Source organism: Sus scrofa, chromosome 11 (assembly GCF_000003025.6).
Source record: "Sus scrofa isolate TJ Tabasco breed Duroc chromosome 11, Sscrofa11.1, whole genome shotgun sequence".
Classification (NCBI taxonomy): Eukaryota; Metazoa; Chordata; class Mammalia; order Artiodactyla; family Suidae; genus Sus; species Sus scrofa.
The window spans coordinates 17,646,213-17,665,585 of record NC_010453.5 but is presented as its reverse complement, the minus strand read 5'-3'; the positions used below and the strand labels follow the sequence as shown (position 1 = coordinate 17,665,585).

The 19,373-nt window shown below is 40.0% G+C and overlaps 1 long non-coding RNA gene across 1 annotated transcript in view; it reads left to right on the top strand.

Annotated features, from left to right (window-relative positions):
• The window catches only part of LOC102166061, an 85,475-nt gene continuing 78,176 nt past the window's right edge, over positions 12,075-19,373 (top strand). The window contains exon 1 of the long non-coding RNA XR_002336665.1: positions 12,075-12,456. This is a non-coding gene — a long non-coding RNA (uncharacterized LOC102166061). The remainder of the gene's footprint in view (positions 12,457-19,373) is intronic.

The window sequence follows — 19,373 nt, the reverse complement described above, 5'->3', positions numbered from 1 at the left end:
CAAAAAGACAAAAAAAAAAAAAAAAAAAAAAAAAAAAGAATAGAATTTGACCTACGATTGAGAAATACAAACCGAACCACATATATTTAGAGAAAAAATATGCTTTAAGAAAAAAAAGTATGCTTTAAAAAAAAATCTGCCTCTCAAAACCATAAGGCAGAAACAGTATTTGAGAAATAAGGACTTGTAAGACATCACACTTTGTTTTTGTCAAAACTGGCATAAAAGAAGCAGCATCTTGCCAAAGTGTATCTAATCAATATTTAACTTTATTGGGGCTGCAAAGTAGGGGAAATTTCATCTTCAGTTTTGCAAAAATAGTTTTTTCTTTTCTTTAAATTTTTTTTTTTTCGTTTTATGGCCACACTTGCAGCATATGGACATTCCAAGGCTAGGGATAGAATCAGAGCCGCAGCTGCTGGACTACGCCAGAGCCATGGCAACATCTGTGACCTATGCCTCAGCTTGTGGCAACGCTGGATCCTTAACCCACTGAGCAAGGTCAGGGATTGAACCTGAATCCTCACAGACACTATGCCAGGTCTTTTTTCTCTCTTTCTTTCTTTTTAAATGATTTTTGTTTATTCCATTATAGTTAGTTTACAGTGTTCTGTTAATTTTCTACTGTACAGCAAAGCTACCCAGTCACACACACACACACACACACACACACACACACACACACACACACACACACACACACATATATATATATACATACACATTTTTTTCTCACATTATTCTCCATCATGCTCCATCATGCATGACTATAGTTTCCAGTGCTATATAGCAGGATCTCATTGCTTATCCATTCCAAAGGCAATGGTTTACATCTATTAACCCCAGATTCCCAGTCCACCCAACTCCCTTCCCTCCCCCTTGGCAATCACAAGTCTGTTCTCAAGTTCATGAATTTCTTTTCTGTGGAAAGGTTTATTTGTGCTGTATATTATATTCCAGATATAAGTTATATCATATGGTATTTGTCTTTCTCTTTCTGACTTACTTCACTTAGTATGAGTCTTTAATTCCGTCCATGTTGCTGCAAATGACATTATTTTGTCCTTTTTCATGGCTGAGTAGTATTCCATTGTGTATATATACCACATCTCCTTAATCCAATCTTCTGTCCAATGGACATTGAGATTGTTTCCATGTCTTGGCTATTATGAATAGTGCTGCAATGAGCATGTGGGTTCATGTGTCTTTTTGTTTTTCTTTCTTTCTTTCTTTCTTTTTTTTTTTTTTTCTTTTTGTCTTTTCTAGGGCTGTACCCACAGCATATGGAGGTTCCCATCTAGGGGTCTAATCGGAGCTGTAGCCACTGGCGTATGCCACCACCACAGCAACATCAGATCCAAGCCATGTCTGTGACCTACACCACAGCTCACAGCAACGCTGGATCCTAAACCCACTGAGTGAGGCCAGGGATTGAACCTGAAACCTTATGGTTCCTAGTTGGATTCGTTAACCACTGAACCACGATGGGAACTCCTGCATGTGTCTTTTTCAAGGAAAGTTTTGTCCGGATATATGCCCAAGAGTGGGATTGCTGGGTCATATGGTAATTCTGTATTTAGTTTTCTGAGGTACCTCCATACTGTTTTCCATAGTGGTTGTACCAATTGACATTCCCATCAATGGTGTAGGAGGGTTCCCTTTTCTTTTTTTTTTTTTTTTTTTTTTTATTATTTTCCCACTGTACAGCAAGGGGGTCAGGTCATCCTTAGATGTATACATTGCAGTTACAGTTTTTTCCCCCACCCTTTCTTCTGTTGCGACATGAGTATCTAGACATAGTTCTCAATGCTATTCAGCAGGATCTCCTTATAAATCTATTCTAGGTTGTGTCTGATAAGCCCAAGCTCCCGATCCCTCCCACTCCCTCCCCCTCCCATCAGGCAACCACAAGTCTCTTCTCCAAGTCCATGATTTTCTTTTCTGAGGAGATGTTCAATTGTGCTGGATATTAGATTCCAGTTATAAGTGATATCATATGGTATTTGTCTTTGTCTTTCTGGCTCATTTCACTCAGTATGAGATTCTCTAGTTCCATAGGTTCCCTTTTCTTTACACCCTCTCCAGCATTTGTTATTTGTGGACTTACTAATCATGGCCATTCTGACTGGTATCTCGTTGTAGTTTTGATTTGCATTTCTGTAATAATCAGTGATGTTGAGCATTTTCTCATGTGCTTGTTGGCCATCTGTATATGTTCTTTGGAAAAATGTCTACTCAGGTCTTTTGCTCATTTTTCAATTGGGTTGTTTGTTTTTTTGCTTTTGAATTTTATGAGTTGTTTGTATATTTTAAAGATTAAGCCCTTGTCAGTTGCATCATTTGAAACTATTTTCTCCCATTCTGTGGGTTGTCTTTTTTTTTTTTTTTTTTAATGTTTTCCTTTGCTGTGCAAAAGCCTGTCAGTTCAATTAGGTCCTATTGATTTATTTTTGCTTTAATTTCTGTTGCCTTGGGAGACTGACTATATCAGGTTTTTAACCTGCTGAGCCACAATGGGAACTCCTCTTTTCTCTTTTAAAGTATCCTGTCAGTCATTATCAAGTGTAAAGTTTAACTTCATAATCTGAATGCATTTATTAGATTCTTATTTAATAAAAACTAAGAAAAAGACTTTGTAAAGAAAACTCTTGGTGTGTTAAGTGTGGCACATTCTTTGAGGCACAGGAATCAGGGTACTCTAAGAAACACTTGGACATTTTCAGGAGTTTCTGCCATCTGGGTTTAGATCAAAACTGTAAAGTCCCTTCTGACCATCTCAGGACAAGGAATGATCATCTTAGGCATTGATCATGCTCCATGCCTTTTTTTTTTTTAACATTTTTAAATTAAAGTATAGATGATATACAGTGTTGTGCCAATTTCTGCGGTACAGCCAAGGGACTGTGTATATATATACATACATACACATACACACACATTCCCTTTCTTTTTTTTTTTTTTAATTTTCCACTGTACAGCAAGGATCCCTTTCTTATATATTATCTTCCATCATGGTTTATCCCAGGAGACTAGATATAGCTCACTGTGCTATACAATAGGACCTCATTGCTTATCCATTCTAAATGTAATAGTTTGCATCCTCTAACCCCAAATTCTTAGTCCATCCCCTGTCCTCCTCCCTCCCCCTTGGCAACCACAAGTCTGTTCTCTATGTCTGTGATGTTTCTGTTTTATAGATAAGTTCATTTGTGCCATGTTTTATTTTTTATTTTATTTTTTGTCTTTCTGTCTTTTCTAGGGCCACACTCATGGCATGTGGAGGTTCCCAGGCTAGGGGTCTAATCTGAGCTGTAGCCAGCAGTCTACACCAGAGCCACAGCAACGCCAGATCCAAGCCACATCTGTGACCTACACCACAGCTCATGGCAACACCAGATCTGAACCCACTGAGTGAGACCAGGGACTGAACCCGCAACCTCATGGTTCCTAGTCAGATTCGTTAACCACTGAGCCATGACAGGAACTCCATCATTTGTGCCATATTTTAGATTCCACATATAAGTGATATCATATGGTATTTGTCTTTCTCTTTCTGATTTACTTCAATTAGTATGAGAATCTCTAGTTGCATCCATGTTGCTGCAAAAGGCATTATTTTGTTCTTTTTTATGTTTGAGTATATTCCTTTGCATATATGTACCACATTTTCTTAATTCATTCATCTATCAATGGGCATTTAGGTTGTTTCCATGTCTTGGCTATTGTGAATAGTGCTGCGATGAACATAGGGGTGCATGTGTCTTTTTAAACAAATGTTTTGTCCATATGTATGCCTAGGAGTGGGACTGCTGGATCATATGGTAGTTCTATATTTAGTTTTCTGAGGAACCGCCATACTGTTCTTCATAGTGGTTGTACCAATTTACATTCCCACCAACAGTGTAGGAGGGTTCCCCTTCCTCCACACCCTTTACAGCATTTGGTATTTGTAGACTTGTTAATGATGGCCATTCTGACAGGTGTGAAGTGGCACCTCACTGTAGTTTTGATTTGCATGTCTCTAATAATTAGTGATGGTGAGCATTTTTCATGTGCCTGCTGGCCATCCGTAGATCATTCTCTGTGTTGATGAAAGGTTGTGATAGAGTTGAACCATGTGTTTCAGTGTGTGACTTTAACATTTGCATTTAGCATTTATTAGCCGATGAATTACTGGAAATTGGCATTCTTTTTGACAGCCTTTTTTTTTTTTTTTTTTTTTTTGAGCCGCAGCGCAGCATATGGAGGTTCCCAGGCTAGGAGTCTAATTGGAGCTGTAGCTGTCGGCGGCCCATGCCAAAGCCACAGCAACGCCAGATCCGAGCCGCATCTACGACCTACACCACAGCTCATGGCAACGCCAGATCCTTAACCCACTGAGCAAGGCCAAGGATCAAACCCGAAACCTCATGGTTCCTAATCAGATTCATTTCTGCTGCGCCACAACGGGAACTCCCACAATTTCTAATTACATTTCTAATTACACTCTAGAATTGTACTGAAGGATGCCGCAGACTGTTTTTCAATTGTTGGGCAAGACTGACATTCACAAAACTTGCAGCTAAATGTAGTGTTATCTAGTGCTAGTCTTAAAAATACAATGACTTCAAGAAATTGTGGAAAATTTAGAATGACTAAGACTTACATTTCCAAGACTGTCTTGGCTTTATGAATGAAATTCCAGCATCTTTCTCCAGTTTTCTTTCTCTCACCCCATCTGACTATCCGTAGACCCTGTTTAAAAATCCTCAGACCCCCTCTCCAGTCCACTTTCATGCCTCAACATCTCAGACTTCACTTTAAGTAGTCTAAGAATTTATTAATTAGAGCAAGAAGAGAATACAAAGGAAAGAAAAAATTGATCAAAAATTTGGAAAAATGGGACTATATGAGCGTTAAAGGAGCCAGGATTATTTAGCTTAGAAGAGAGAATTTGGTGGGTAGCTTAATAAAAGTTTTCAACTGTATGGAGGGTTATTGTATGGAGACTGGTGATCAGCTGGTCTACTTGCTGCTGAGAAGAGAACAGAAGGAAATGGTCTTTAACTTTAGCTGGGGGAAGCTAGGGTGGACATAAGGAAGAATGTCCCCAAAGTGAGGTTTGCTAAGCACTGGAATGGATTCCTGTGGAATCTTTTTTCTGGAGATGTTTGGAAATAAGAACCTGATGTGGGAGGAATGGTTTAGATAGGTGGAGCTTGCCTTAGGCACTGGAGAATCAACTAGATGACCTGCCCTTTGTTGGTCCCTTGTGTCTATACCAAGCCAAGCTGGACCTTAGCCTGACAAGGTATGGATGAATGCCAGGCTCGTTCTTGCCTTCGACTGTTTTAGCAGATGCCGAGCCAGTCAGTGTTCACTCTGCCACAAGCTTGATTTTCTTGCTTTCTAATTATTATTTGGTAGGAAATAGTGATTGGTGCAGGCCTGGAAGGAGGTAAAGAATACTGCCTTGTCACGGGCTAAAATATACATAAGCCCCCTTCAAATTATTCTGAGTAAATAAGGGTAAGAACCATGAAGTGTGAAAGGCCCTTGTAATTTCTTTCTTTTTTTAAGGCCTCAAATACTCCCCCCCCCATCAATATAGCTTCTGTGTGTTCATTAAAACTGCTCCTTCCTTTAAGCTTTTGAGATATACAAGTATATGTAAGTCTCTGAAGAAGTGTTCCATTGAGTTCTTGTTAATAAACGAATTAGAATTGTAGGATCTTAGGCTCAGATAGACTCTTGGTGAGACCACTCCATTTAACACAATGGAAGAGTTTTTCTAACCTTATTAATAATCCCCAAACTGTATTGCCATAGCAGTAGTAAGTACTGTAAGCACTACCGCAGAATTTAAGTAAAATCACATGAACCAAAATAACTCAGTCTGTTATTTTTATTAACTAAGCTGCAAGTATAATACTTTCTACTGAATCAAACTTTCCTATTTTTAAAAGTCTAGTTTATCATTTAGATACAGCTCAAGAGATTTGACAGTATTTACTCAGTTTTAAGTACTGAAATTTTGAATATTGGCTGATAAAATATTATTGGTTGCTTCAAACATGACTACTGCAGCTGAACCTCAGGATGGAATTGAGTCAGGAGCTCCCACTGTGGCTCAGCAGTGAAGAACCTGACCAATATCCATGAGGATGCAGGTTCGATCCCTGGCCTTTGTCAGTGGGTTAAGGATCTGGCGTTGCCATGAGCTGTGGTGTAGGTTGCAGACACAGCTCAGATCTGGTGTTGCTGTGGCTGTGGTGTAAGCTGGCAGCTGTAGCTTCAGCTCTACCCCTAGCCTGGGAACTTCTATATGCTGTGGGTGTGGCGCTAAAAAGACAGAAAACAAAAACGAAAACAAAAAAAAAAAAAAAAAGGGAGGAAAAAGAAGAGATTGAGTCAATACTAACAGGTGATTGTGAGAACACACACACACACACACACACACACACACACTCAAAGGTAAACCCTGTTTTACTGAATGGTTAAGATGAAAGATTATACTACTGAAGGTTTTAGACTTGAGATTTTTCTCTCGCAACTATTTAAAGAAATTTTAAGATTAAAACTGTTTTAAACTTTCTTTACTTCTGACATCATTCTACAAAAATGTCATTAAAGGAAACGAAACTAACATTTTACTGTGCAGCATCAGACTGATGAACATGGTGTATTCTTTCTCTTTTAGTCATTTCCTTTAATGCTCCATTCACAAAGATTCACAAAGAAGCAACTGCAGTGAGGACGTGCTTTGGCAAACAAGGAGGGGACTTGTGCTCAATTTCCCACCCCATTGTCTAGCTTTGAACTATTTTTTTTTTTTTTTTTTTTTTTTTTTTTTGTCTTTTTTTTGTTGTTGCTATTTCTTGGGCCGCTCCCGCGGCATATGGAGGTTCCCAGGCTAGGGGTTGAATCGGAGCTGTAGCCACCGGCCTACGCCAGAGCCACAGCAACGCGGGATCTGAGCCGCGTCTGCAACCTACACCACAGCTCACGGCAACGCCAGATCGTTAACCCACTGAGCAAGGGCAGGGACCGAACCCGCAACCTCATGGTTCCTAGTCGGATTCGTTAACCACTGCGCCACGACGGGAACTCCCTATCTTGCTTTGAACTATTAATATAAAGCCCAGAAACCTGAACTCCTACCTTTCCTTTCCCCAATAGGAGTAACCAGACCTATTCGTATTAGCCTGGTGAACATCCAAAGAATTAATGGGTCAGTGTGATAGGCTTGGGGCTTCCTAAATTTTCTTTGTTCTTGCAAGATTTTCAGGTCTATAAACTTGATTTATTCTTAGAAACACCAGGAGGCTGCTTGAAATTGGATTTTTTCGTTTAAAGTATATAACAAATGGGGAAGTAAGGGCAAGAAGCCAGGGAGAGCTTGATGCTTCCGGCCCAGGTAACACAGTTAGGTCAAGTCTGCAAGTGTTTCAGCCTTGCTAACATAGACAGCCTGAAGCTCGGGTTTGGTCAGTGGTCTGTATGTGCCCTCTCTCTAATCGGAAAGGTCATATATTACAAAATTTTTTTTCAGTTTTTAAAAATATGCTGGCAGGTTATTCAGCTTTTTTGAAACAGTTTTTGAAAGAAGCAAAACTAGAATATCTGATGCATTTTATGGGTCCATGATAGCATTTGACCCATGTGCACACACACTTATCCTTAAGACTTCCATGTGGTCAAGAGAGATTGCTGTTCAGAACTCAAAGCTGGCCTAAGACACCAGACCACAGTACTTTCTTTGTTCTGTTGATTGAAATAAATATCTTTAAGTTTCATTTTCAATTTTTATCATTAAAAACTGTGACAGCTAGGTTTTTGCTTACTGCTGGGATTCGATTCCATCTTAAAGACTTGGAGCAGAAGCTGGTGTTTTATGACGCATATGTAGTACAAGGTATAAAAATATAAAGCAACCCCATAAGATTAAAAAACAACATTAGCAAAACTAAACAAATATATATATATCCAAAGTTGAATACTTAGTCCACCTCTCACAATAGAACCCAGACTTTCAAGTCATTGCAACATGAAATCTGTGAACTTTGGTTGCTAACAGTTGAAAGATCTGATGGGATTGTATGATTCTGTCCTCTTATTCATGTTGACTAGCCATGCATATATTCTGATTCAGTAGATTCATGGGAGAATTTCTACCCGGAGTTCTGGCATAGCATTCTGTGTTATGGTTTCTCTGTCTCTTTTCATGATGTGTATCCTGTTTGTTCTGCTTATTATGCAGAAAGGAATTATTTTGAATTATGATCACAGTATTGATAAGCATTTGATACTTTGTCTTAGATAATACAAAATCAGGTAAAGGTGAGAGTATTTTAGCTTTTTCATTAAGATATGTACTCCCTTGGAGTTCCCGTTGTGGTGCAGTGGAAACGAATCCAACCAGGAACCATGAGGTTTTGGGTTTGATCCCTGGCCTCACTCAGAGGTTTAAGGAGATGGCGTTGCCGTGAGCTGTGGTGTAGGTCGCAGACATGGCTCAGATCTGGCATTGCTGTGGCTGTGGTGTAGGCTGGCAGCTACAGCTCCGATTAGACCCATAGCCTGGGAACCTCCATATGCCACTGGTGCAGCCCTAAAAAGACAAAAAGACCAAAAAAAAAAAAAAAAAGATATGTACTCCCTGCTTGCTTAGCCTAAAAACCGACTTGTAGGATTAACGAGATGGGGAGAGTTCATGGGAAATTGTTTTTAAAGGGAAAAAGAATGATATATAGAGTTAAAAAGCAACATTACAACTGTTAAAGGACCAATGTTTCAACGCAAATAACATCCAAGTTATATAAAAGCCCTGTGTATGATATGTTTATTGTTATTAGTTTTTAGGCTTTATAGTCTTTGAGGACTTTGCTGGCCTGGATTTCTAGTTTAGTAGAGCACATTCAGCTGCACTGTGCATTTGAGTTCCATGGAACCCTTGTGCTTCATCCCTATTTACCTCATCCTCGTGGGCAAGCATCTGCTTTTTCATCTTGATTCTTAGAACTGCAGCTGGATGTCTGGAATTCTGTGGCTGTCTGGTATTTTTTCTGCATATTAATATGATTAAATTGGACCAATGGTTTTCCTTTGACCCTTCAAAATGATTATACTCCTAATATTTTTAGATTCTAAAAATAAGATAGCTTTGTTGGGAAATATGCAAGCAGTATGGAAAAGTATAGAGGTTAGCAATAAAAAAGTCCCTGAGATAACATTGGCAGCATAACGCATTGGTGATCATCCTTACAGATGTCTCTCAATTCACATATAAATACATATTGGTGAGTACACATGCACTTTTACATAAATGAGATAATACTATGCAAACTGTGTTACAGCGGAACTTTTCCCATACTAATAACTATAGATCTACATCATTATTTTAATGGATGCATTATGTATAATGTGTATTGAGCGCTGCGGCATTCAGTAGGCTCTCAACCAATAGTTGCTGAATGAATGAGCAATAATTTATATAACCAATCTCCTATTAATGGACATGATTTATTTCCAGGTTTTCACTATTGTAAGTTACACTGCAATGACGATCCTTTTGCATCTTCTTTGTTCACATGTACAATGATCTCGTTAAGGAAACTTCTTAGAAGTGGAATCGCTGGGTCAAATATTTAACAGTTTGACAATTGCTAAATTTGTGTTCAAGTCATTCCATTTTCTACCATTATCAACGGTACACAAAGGTATCTGTTTCCACACATTCTCTCATGCACTCTGATTGTTGTCAGTCTTTTAGAATTGCTGTACTGGTTTTATTACATTGTTCACATTACAAGCAAAGCCAAGTATCTCTTTGCATATATTGGCCATTATTCATTGTGTATTTGTTCAGTGGTTTTCTCTTGAAACACCAGAGACCTGTTTTATTCTCCTGAAGTAATTTAATTTTATATTCCTAAAATATACCTCAAACATTTAATAAAATACTTTCTGTCACTGGGTGTACTGGTAAGTGAACACGTAGAGCCATAGTCCTCATTTGTCAGAGATAGCAAAGAAGACAATTTGTGGTGGTTTTACCTCTTAGTGGGGTGCCCTTTTGTGTGAGGACCACTACCAAAGCTTTAAGAGATTTATTACAGAGGCAATAGTCATCTGGAGCAAAGATTACATTGTTCAATATCTGGATTCAAAAATGTTGGGAAAAGACTCAGTTTATTATTTATATGTGTTGAAATGACACACTTTCCCCCAACTGCTAAATATAATGTTTCTTTCTTTCTTTTCCTTCCTTCCTTCCTTCCTTCCTTCCTTCCTTCCTTCCTTCCTTTCTTTCTTTCTTTCTTTCTTTTCTTTCTTTCTTTCTTTCTTTCTTTCTCTCTCTCTCTCTCTCTCTCTCTCTCTTTCCTTCCTTCCTTCCTTCCTTCCTTCCTTCCTTCCTTCCTTCCTTCCTTCTTTCCTTCATCATCAGGCTTCCAAAATGTGTGTGTGTGTGTGTGCGCGCGTGTGTGTGTTATTTAATTTAGGAGAAAGTCATTCCTAATTTCCTGGGTTGTGCTGGGACTATCACTTAATTATTGAGGCTCATTTTTTTAAGCCCCAAGTTGCTGCTGAATTCGCAGTACGAATAAATCACAAGGGCTTTAGTACCCTTCTCGAAAGTGATGATAAAATGCTTATTTAAAAAAAAACAGTAGGAAGTTTACATCCAGTGCTTTTAGTTTAAGTTCTTAAGACCAAAATGCAAAAAAATGAGCCTCAGCATCTTGGTAAACAAAGCTAACTGGTTGGCCCTTGTGACATGCCCTTGTACTTCCCCCTGTTCAGCCCCCTTTTCCACTTGGCACCCCTTGCTCAGACCTCTAGCCTTGCTTGGGAAAACCTCCTCATCAGTGAGTACTTGTGGGGTTAGGGTGATAAGGATTCTAAGGGAAAGAGAGCCTTGTTTCAATTCAAATATGTGGATTAGTCACAGGGATACTTAATCCATTACAAATAGTAGGATCCTTCAGCGAGCTTCTTTGTGTTCCTCAGAGAATTTTGTACTTATTTAAAGGGGAAAAAATTAACGAATGAATGCACACTCTGCAGGAACTGTCCAGTTAACAGAATTTTAATTTTTCTTTTCTTCTTTTCTTTTTTTTTTTTTGGTCTTTTTGTCTTTCCTAGGGCCGCACCCACGGCATATGGAGGTTCCCAGGTTAGGGGTCTAATTGGAGCTGCAGCCACTGGCCTACACCACCGCCTCAGCAACATGGGATCTGAGCAAGTCTGCGACCTACACCACAGCTCATGGCAATGCTGGATCCTTAACCCACTGAGTGAGGCCAGGGATTGAACCTGCAACCTCATGGTTCCTAGTCGGATTTGTTAACCACTGAGCCGCGACGGGAATTCCTTTTTTTTTTTTTTGTAATTTTTCTAAGTAGTATAAGCATTTGAATACCTTTAAAATTTAATTTTGAATTTATTTAAAAATTGTGATTAAAGTACATATAATATGCAATTTACCATTTTAATGATTTTAAGTGTATAGGTCAGTGGCATTAAATATGCTCCATTGTTGTGCAGTTGTTACCACCATCCATCTCTAGAACTGTTTTTCTCCTGTAAAACTGAAACCCTGTACTCATTACACAGTAACTCCCCATTTTCTCCTTCCCCCAACCCCTGGCAACCACCATTCTACTTTCTGTGGAGACTGTTTTTGAGGGCTGTTATAGCTCTTTTTTTGAAAAATAGGGTAGAAATCCATCTATCAAGAATGGTTTTAGGGGAGTTCCCGTCGTGGCGCAGTGGTTAACGAATCCGACTAGGAACCATGAGGTTGCGGGTTCGGTCCCTGCCCTTGCTCAGTGGGTTAACGATCCGGCGTTGCCGTGAGCTTTGGTGTAGGTTGCAGACGCGGCTCGGATCCTGCGTTGCTGTGGCTCTGGCGTAGGCCGGTGGCTGCAGCTCCGATTCAACCCCTAGCCTGGGAACCTCCATATGCCGCGGGAGCGGCCCAAGAAATAGCAACAATAGCAACAACAACAACAACAGACAAAAAAGACAAAAGACAAAAAAAAAAAAAAAAAAAAAAAAGAATGGTTTTAGGTACATTCCTGCCTGGACACACAGTTGGATGGCCCTGTAATTTACACATCTTCCTGAAATGAATTTCAGGTCATTTCTACCCAGCACTTTAAAAAATACTTCATATGGGTACTGGAGGTTCTTGCATCTCTTATCCCACAAAGTTTTTGAAGCCATAAGAATATCTTATTAAGGATTATGCAAAATAACCTCCTACAAATCCTGATATTATTACACTGCCCCCAAAACTTCAAAGCATCAGGAAATTTTTTTTTTTTTTAACTAAACCAGATTCAGCTGGCTACCCCACTTGGCTACAGAGTACTAAAGAAGAGACTGAACTTGATCCTGCTGCCCTTGCAGACACAACACTTCCATTGACTCTAGAGAAGACTTAAGTGCATGAAAGGATTCCAGGATCAAAAGGTTAGCTCTACAGGGAGCTGTGTCTGGCTCAAGCAATCCATTTTTCCCCCTATTGACAGTGAAAACGTTTTATAGTTCTTTTTCAAAGTTTTTCAAACTTTTACAAAAACAGGCTAATGTGAAAAAGTGAGAATGCATCTAATTGAACTATATCCAGAGGAGATCATGACAGAGACCAATGAGGAGGAACACATTTCTAAAGCAGTGATACTGGCAAAATCATTTGTGTTTTAAAATTAAAATATTTGAGGTACCAACTGAGGGAAATTTTCATTAGGAAATCTGGTTGGGCTATGGATCAGAATGTGAAATAAGCTAAAACACAAAACTTATACATTTTTATCTTTGTCTTCCCATGAATTAACACTGGCAAGGTTATATAACCTTTGCATTTTATGAAATCTATGAAATAGTAAAAAACTACATGCTATATCTAAATTGTATAGATGTGCAGATGCTTAACCAACATTTAATTCATTGTTGGAAGATAAATGCCTTAAAACATTTCAAAAAGAGAAATTTCTCTAAGCAGAGTAATTACCAAGAAGAGTAGTAATAGAATTTTTGAAGAAAGTGAAGTATGGTCCTACATGTGAAATTTCTACATTTATTGGAGCTCCTTAGTGTATTTAAGAATTCATTCATTTATCAAACGTTTTTGGGTGCATTTACTATGTGCTCAATGTTAATCTCAGTTTTCCAAAGCATCGATTGAGCAAGTATACAAGGAAGTGGATTACAGTTAATAAAACAGGATTGACAGATGGGGATAGGTGTGCGTGTCTCAAGTATTTTGCATTCTCACATCACTCTTCACTAGTAAATTTACCTCAGGATTTTTCTCCAGCTTCACCTGGAATGTACAAATTTCGATTGGCGAGTACTTCTATGATCTGCCTCCTGGGAATAACTACTGTAATGTTTATATACATATATACCAGGACAGAGAAGGGCTGTGTTGAACTGACTTGAAAAGCATGTTTTATTCAGAAAACTGATTTAATGTTATTAGAGTTTTGATCTTAAGCATCCTCTATTGTATGAACAATGGAAAGGCTTGGTGAGGAGCTTGTCTGAACAGTTCACTTGCATTTTCACATAATTGAGCTTGACAGTTTTCTGCCATTGCACAGGATAACTGCAGTTGATGGTGTTCATGTTTTTACTTAAGGGCCATTGAATTGTATTAGAAACTTTATACTACTCTCTTGTAATCCTGTAAGTCATTTTTGAGTTGCATGATTAAAGTGAATAATAATATACCACAACACAAAAATTACTCATGCAGTTAAAGCTTTTTTTGTGTGTAGTTTTAGAAACAACCAGTCCACAGAGAATAGGGCTCATGAAAGGAATGAAAATACACGCTCATCCCCACCTACTCCTTGTTGTCTAGGCCTATTCAGATCTGGTGAAAATATTAAGCCACTTACCCTAAGTGATATTGGATAGCTAGTTTATTCAGCTTCTGGAAGATACCAGATTGATGCTTATAGATGCAGGATTTAAAATTTGGGAGAGTGGGGAAGGTTCTAGCAAACTCTTCATGTTAGCATGTACCCAAAGGCTCATAGAAATCATGTGCTTTTTAAAAAAAAATTACCTTAGGTTTTCTTGGGCATTTTTAGATATTTTATCAGTTATGTTCTTATATAGTGGTTAGGTTGGCTTTGCTGAAATGGATCTAGAAAAATCTGAGGGCGGTCACTGATTGAAAAAAGAGTTCGTGGGAGTTCCCATTGTGGCTCAGCAGTAACCAACTGACTAGTATCCAAGAGAATGCGGGTTCGGTTCCTGACCTCCCTCAGTGGGTTAAGGGTCCAGCGTTGCTGTGAGGTGCAGTTGTAGGTTACAGCTTGGATCTGGTGTGGCTGTGGCTGTGGTGTAGTAGGGTGGTCATAGCTCTGATTCAACCCCCAGCCTGGGAACCTCCATGTGCCCAGGGTGCAGCCCTAAAAAGGCAAAAGAAAAAAGAAGAAAGAGAAAAAGAGAGTTCTTGAGTGGGCTCTGAGAAAATTGAGGAGATATGACAAGAAGTGGGCTCCCGAATTTCTCTTCTAGCTAATTAACACTAACATCTGAAACTTTCCCGGTAGTGTCATTCAGGCCGTTGTTTCCAAGAAGGGCTCTGGTAAATTCAAAGGTGGAGTATTAGCACATTAGCTTAGGGGATTTTAATGGGCCAACTAAGCAGTTTTCTAGGCAATTAAGAGTAGAATGGTAGATATTCAGGTGTTAATAGAGAAAGAAGTTGGAAGAAGAAAGGTCCTGAGAATATAGTAACATTAATGGAAGTCAGGCAAGGGTAGGCACGCAGCACAGAACGCTGGCAGCTTGACTTAGTAGCATAAACATTCTAGAATGATGGCTTCCTTGGGGCTGAGGGTAACTGTAACAAAGGAGTAACTCCAGTAAAGAGGGTTTAGGTGTCACTGAAAACAAATGCAACTATTTCACAACCTGATTTGGAGTTTGGTCTTTACCGTAGCTCTTCATGGGAGATTAGAAGGCCTTAGCCTATATATCGGAAAAGGCTTCATCTCAAGTCTTCACCTTGCTTGGTTGAGGCTGCTTGGGTTGGGGCACAGGCTCAGGGAGAATTCTGAAGCCAAGTCCAGACTCAGGGGAAGGAATTTAAAAATTTAGTGATTTCTGACCCTGGACCAAAGGAACGAGTAGTCCTTGCAGTCTTGGATTCTGGTACATTTTTGAGAATTAAATAGATTAGCAATGACAGTGACAACTCAGTCCTGTCCTGACAAGTGTGAGAAAAGCTTAGGACAGCCAGATAATGAATCTTACAAGAGTTCTGAGCAACCTTGATGGGCCTAAGTGTTCTCCTTGCATATTCCTATTAACCTGGAAAATTGTTTCTTGAAGAGAAAAGGAAGTGGTATTTTTAGGCTTGGATCAGTATTTCCAGCACATCTATTGATGAGCTAGCTCTTCAGTGTTTATTTACATGGCAACTGGGATGAACTATTATTAGTGCTCCTCCCATCATGGGGTATCAGAATGCTTTCTGCTGTGGTAGACCAGCTATGCACATGAGGAAGGGGAGTGCACTGATTTATTGAAATTACTGTTGACATTTTAGCTGTGATTCTTAGTTTTTCTTCTGATGTCAGACTGTAAAGTCTCTTGTCTTTGAGAGAAGATTTTTGAAGACAGTAAAACACTGAATCGTATTTAGTGCCATGCATTTTTCTTGAATGTTTCTGGCACTGTGCTGAGTGCAGTGGGGGATACAAATGAAAAGGGAATACCCTCAAGGAACTTATAATTTATGAAGAGAGACAAAGCATTCTTGAACCAGTGAAATAATGAGAATAAGACAGTTTATGATACATGTACTGACAATGATTGAGTGGTTGAGAAAAAGGATGTTAACAGTGGGATTTTTACAGAGCTGAAATACCCATAGTCCACTCTCCTCATTTAGTGGTCTGTGACTCCGGAACTCTGTGAGAGAGGGGATAGGAAGAACAGAAGAAGGCTGACTCATCTCTTACTCACTCCTGTGGTGTTGCTCTTGTAAAGTCAATGTCTCTGGAAATTTGGGGGCTGATGGGAAAATTATTTTCAGAAATGGAGATGGAAGTCATACAGGTCGGAGTTCTCTGGAGGCTTAGTGGTTAAGGACTTGGCTTTGTCACTGCTATGGTGCAGGTTTGATTCCTGGCCTGGGAACTTTTGTATGCTGTGGGCAGCCCCCCCCCCCCAAGAAATTGTAGAACATTAACCAACAGTAGCTCCTGCCTTCTGTCCATGTACCCAGAGAGCCCAGTGTACATGCGTCCTCTTCTACAGTCCATTCCTGGTTGGTCACAGGTCTGTCCGAGGTCACAGGGACTCACCTTGATTTCTGGTTTTCCAATCAAATGGTTGTTTCAGGTCGGGAGAGATGAAGCGCCATGTATGGATTGCCTCTTTCTTCCTCATTGCTTCTGCCTTTCTCTGACCTCCTGCCTCATTCCTTATCTTTTTATGGATTTCTCTCTCTCTCTTCCTCCTAGTGCTAATCTCCTTTCCCCTAGCACTTCTAGTTTCTTTTCCATTGCTGTTCATGGCTTTCTCTAGACACATGCCATTGTCTCTAACTTTGAAGAAGAAAAAAGAGAATGAAACAAGTGCTGCCAAGCAAGACCCTTCCCTTTTCTTCTTCTTCTTCTTGTTTTTTTTTTTCGTCTTTTTGCCTTTTCTAGGGCCACCCCCGTGACATATGGAGGTTCCCAGGCCAGGGGTCTAATCGGAGCTGTAGCCTCTGGCCTATGCCACAGCCACAGCAACGAGGGATCCGAGCTGCGTCTGTGACCCACACTACAGCACGGCACCACCGGATCCCTAGCCCACTGAGTGAAGCCAGGGGTCGAACCTGCAACCTTATGGTTCCTAGTCGGATTCATTAACCATTGAGCCACAACGGGAACCCCTTCCCTTCTTTCTACGCTTGGAAAACCACCTCCTGGGATATAGCTCTTGAAGTACAGAGGTTGAATTATCTTTGTTGTTCTGTATACATCCCAGTGTGCTCAAGTCATTGTAGAAAGTTTAAGTGAGACCAATAATAGTCACCTGTCTCATAGCAGACATTCTGGGCTCCATCCTACATAGGTGGTACTTTGCTGTATCTCTCATTCATTCATTCACTGAATAAAGAGCTGAGTGGAAGCCAGATCCCATTAGGCTTCAGATCATAATGAAGAGTTTTGTTTTGATTCTAAAAGCTGTGGGACACTGGGAGACTGACATGGTCTGATTTTTAAAAGTTCTCTGGCTACAGTGTGATAATGGATGAAAGAAATCAAAGGCAGGATGAGGAGAAGCTCCTCTGAGAAGTGATTGCAGAGTTTCAGGCTAGAGATAATAAGGCTGTTTGAAGCAGAAATGGGGAGAAGTGGACCCATTCTTGCCAAAATGTTTATTTGTAGGTCCAACCCTATTTCTCACTCTTTTGTAGCTTTCATTTATGGCTGGGGACTGGCTTCAGAATTCACGCGCTTAGGTTAGTGTCTGAGCAGCTGGTTCAGAAACACAGAAGTCAGGCCTCACTGGATCAGATGTCATCCTGACCCACGAGTAGGGGCCTGATACTGCTCAGAAGGTTTGTTTGATAACTTAGTTGTTACATTCCACTGGCTTAAAATATTTTTTAATAAAAAAGAGATGCTGGAACTGATGGTTTAATAAATTGCAAAATGCTTCTCCCACTCATTTTCTACTTCATTTGCATTGATGTGTGAGGTATATCATCCAGTCAATTTATTGAAATGAGAATTTTAATATTTGGGGCATGAGGATACCAGTGTGGCTTTGGAAAATGCCAGAAAGCACTGGACATGGCTGGGGGTCACTTCCGAAGATATTTGCTAAGGGCTGGGTGTGTGTAAGATAAGAGACCGGGTCTCTGCTTCCAAGAAGCTTGAGAAGGAGAGAAAGTTACAAAGTTATGGAGTATCTTTTAAGTATTGGCCTTTAACAAATGCTACTCATTTAACCTTTGCAGCACCTCTGAGATGGGTGCTATTCATACCCCGATTTTATGGTGAGGAAAGGGGCACTGTCATCTGTCTTGGGTCACACTGCTGTTCTGTGCAGAGCCACGAGTTAAGCCCCGAGCCCGTGGTTTCCCCACTTCATGCTGTAGGTACCACTTCACAAGATGTTAGATATCTTCTGTTTGAATACTGCTCCTGCTGCTTTACAGCCGCAAGATCTTGGGGAAATATCTTAATCTCTCTGAGCCTCAGTTTCCTTTTCTAAAAAATATGAGCAGTAGCATTGACCTTAAAAGGGTATGTATGAAGCACATGTGAACATTGCTGGTACACAGTAGCCAGAAACTAAATTTTGTGTTTCCTTTCTTCTGTGAGCCAGCATAATGGCAAGAGGAACTGTGCTGTGCTTTTGTTGTAGAGTCCTAAGCAAGCACAGGTTTCTTTCAACCTCGAAACTGGCAGAAAAGCTTGCATTAGGCATTTGGGTGTAGGGGTTAGGAGAAAGCTGCTAGACTGTGGGATTTGTGTGCAGAATATCCGTGTCTGGGAACAATGGGGAATTCCTATTGTGCCTCAGTGGGTTACAAACCTGACTAGTATCCGTGAGGATTCGAGTTCGATCCCTGACCTGGCTCAGTGAGTTAAGGATCCGGCATTGCTGTGAGCTGTGATGTAGGTCGAGATGGGGCTCAGATCCCGTGTTGCTGTGGCTGTAGGCTGGCAACTGCAGCTCTGATTCAACCTCTAGCTTGGAAACTCCCATATGCTGTGGGTGCACCCCTAAAAAATATCTGTGTTTGGGAATAGAGGCATTCCCAAGCTCTTTGGACCACCCCACCCAATTCAGATAGCAACAGGAGGGGAAAGAAGCATTGTTGATATAAGACATAAACAATTTTGTGTGTCCTTTGGAGCTGAAATTAATGAATGGTTCCCTTTGAAGGGTCAACTCTACAGGCAATATCAAATGGAATAAAAGGACTTTATACTTTTTGTGAAGGATCATATTTATTTTTTCAATCTGATGAAAACAAATTTGTCTTCCCTGAAACTGGACATGTAAGTTTTGATAAGATGACAAGAGGGGAAAAAAGAACAAACGCAACTTTCCAATCTCCAGCAGGCTTTCCGCTAAGTTTTCCACAAAGTGGCCCATTATATGCATGTGAGGAAGATAAAAAACTACCAGTCGGGAGGAAAAAAGAAGGAAAAAGTCTAATCTTAATTATCAAATTGTACTGCATTGGTCTCTGATTTTTTTTTTTTTTCTTTTTAGGCCCACACTCAAAGCATAAGGAAGTTGCTGGGCTAGGGGTCAAATCAGAGGTACCACTGTTGGCCAGATATGAGCCTCATCTGCGACCTACACTACAACTCGTGGCCAGATCCTTTAACTCACTGAGGGAGGCCAGGGATAGA